At 45.9% G+C, this 2,583-nt stretch overlaps 1 protein-coding gene across 1 annotated transcript in view; it reads right to left on the reverse strand.

Annotated features, from left to right (window-relative positions):
* The window catches only part of FAM73B (family with sequence similarity 73, member B), a 30,367-nt gene that overhangs the window by 14,333 nt on the left and 13,451 nt on the right, over nt 1-2,583 (reverse strand). The window lies entirely within an intron of this gene.

Consider the following 2,583-nt stretch of genomic DNA (forward strand, 5'->3'; position numbering starts at 1 on the left):
AGAAAAGAAAGAAAGAAAGAAAGAAAGAAAGAAAGAAAGAAAGAAAGAAAGAAAGAAAGAAAGAAAGAAAGAAAGAAAGAAAGAAAGAAAGAAAATTGTGGACTTAGGGTAACTTACTCCCCCTATGCCCACATAGTTGAAAATCTACATAAAAACCTTTTTTTTTTTTTTGAGACAGAGTCTCGTTCTGTCACCCAACCCGCAGTGCAGTGGCGCAATCACATCTAACCACAGCCACAACCTCCTGAGTTCAAGTGATCCACCCATCTCTGCCTCCCTAGTAGCTAGGACTACAGGCATACATCACCATACCTGGCTAACTTCTGTATATTTTTGGTAGATACAGGGTTTTGCCACATTGCCCAAGCTGGTTTCAAACTTATGGGTTCAAGCAATCCTCCTGACTCTGCCTCCCAAAGTGCTGGGATTAGAGGTGTGAGCCACCACGCCTGGCCCACATATAATTTTGACCCCTCTAAGAGTAGAGGGAGTTATTTATTAACTACTAATAACCTATTGTTGACCAGAAGTCTTACTGAGAACACAGTCGATTAACACATATTTTGTATGTTCTATGCAATATATTCTGTATCTTTACACCAAACTAAGCCAGAGAAAAGAAAATGTTATTAAATAAATAGTAAGGGCCAGGCACGGTGGCTCATGCCTGTAATCCCAGCACTTTGCCAGGCCGTGGCGGACAGATCATGAGGTCAGGAGATTGAGACCATCCTGGCTAACACAGTGAAACCCCGTCTCTACTAAAAATAGAAAAAATTAGCCAGGCGTGGTGGCGGGCACCCGTAGACCCAGCTACTCAGGAAGCTGAGGCAGGAGAATGGCGTGAACCCGGGAGGTGGGAGGATCCCTTGAGCCCAGAAGTTTGAGACTAGCCTAGGCAACATGGAAAGACCCTATCTCTACAAAAAATACAAAAATTAGGCCAGCGTGGTGGCATGTGCCTGTAGTCCCAGCTACTCAGAAGGCTGAGGTAGGAGAATCACATGAGCCTAGGGAGGTTGCAGAGAGCCGTAATGGCGCCCACTGCACTCCAGCCTGGGTGACAGAGCGAGACTCTGTCTCAAAAACAATAAATAAATATACGAAAGAAAATCACTGGGTCAGGCACAATGGCTCATACCAGGAATCCCAGCGTTGTGGGAAACCGAGACAGGTACATCACTTGGGCCCAGGAGGTTGAGACCAGCATTGGCAACATAGCAAAACCAAAAATACAAAAATTAGCCATTTCATAATGTGCTCTCAAAATAAATAAATAAAAGATTAAAATTTAAAAATACAACTAAAGGCCAGGTGTGGTGGCTCACACCTGTAATCCCAGCACTTTGGGAGGCCGAGGCAGGCGTATCACCTGAGGTCAGGAGTTTGAGACCAGCCTGGTCAACATGGCGAAAGCCCATCTCTACTAAAAATACAAAAATTAGCCGGGCATGGTGGCACATGCCTGTAATACCAGCTACGCGGGAGGCTGAGGCAGGAGAATCATTTGAACCAGGGAGGTGGAGGTTGCAGTGAGCCAATTGCGTGCCATTGCACTCCAGCCTGGGCAACAAGAGTGAAACTCTGGATCCAAACGTACATATATATATATATAATTTTTTTTTAATTTTAAAAAAGAAAATCATTGAGGAGAAAGGATATCTGCCTGAATAGGTTTCTAATGCAGATGAAAGTGCCCTATTCTGGAAAAAAATGCCACAAAGGACATTTATTAGTAAGGAAGAGAAGTGAGCACTAGGATTTAAGGCAGGAAGGAATAGACTAACTCTACTGTTTTGTGCAAATGCAGTCAGGATTTTCATCAGGTCTGTCCTTTCTTTTCCTTCTTTTTTGAGATGGGGTCTCTCTCTGTTGCCCAGGCTGGAATGCAGTGGCGTGATCTTGGCTCACTGCAACTTCCAACTCCCAGGTTCAGTCAACTCTCCCACCTCGCCCTCCTAAGTAGCTGGGACCACAGGCACGCACCACCACACCCAGCTAATTTTTATATTTTTTGTAGAGATAGGGTTTCACCATATTGCCCAGGATGGTCTTGAACTCCTGAGCTCAGCTGGGCGCAGTGGCTCACGCCTGCAATCCCAGCACTCTGGGGGGCCAAAGCGGGCAGATCACTTGAGGTCAGGAGTTTGAGACCAGCCTGGTCTATTTGGTAAAACCACGTCTCTAATGAAAACACAAAAATTAGCTGGGCTTGGTGGTGTGCACCTGTAATTCCAGCTGGTGAGCATGTGGAGAAAAGGGAACCCTCATGGGCTGCTGATGAGAACAAAAAACAGTGCAGTCACTTTGAAAACAGTTTGATGGTTCCTTAAAAAGTTAAACATGGAGGCTGGACGTGGTGGCTCATACCTGTAATCTCAGCACTTTGGGAGGCCAAGGTGGGTGGATCATCTGAGATCAGGAGTTTGAGACCAGCCTGGCCAACATGGTGAAACCCCATCTCCACTAAAAATACAAAAATTAGGCTGGGTGTGGTGGCTCATGCCTGTAATTCCAGCACTTTGGGGGGCCAAGGTGGGCGGATCACAAGGTCAGGAGATTGAGACCATCCTGGCTAACACG

Source organism: Colobus angolensis, unplaced genomic scaffold (assembly GCF_000951035.1).
Source record: "Colobus angolensis palliatus isolate OR3802 unplaced genomic scaffold, Cang.pa_1.0 Scaffold9, whole genome shotgun sequence".
Taxonomy (NCBI): Eukaryota; Metazoa; Chordata; class Mammalia; order Primates; family Cercopithecidae; genus Colobus; species Colobus angolensis.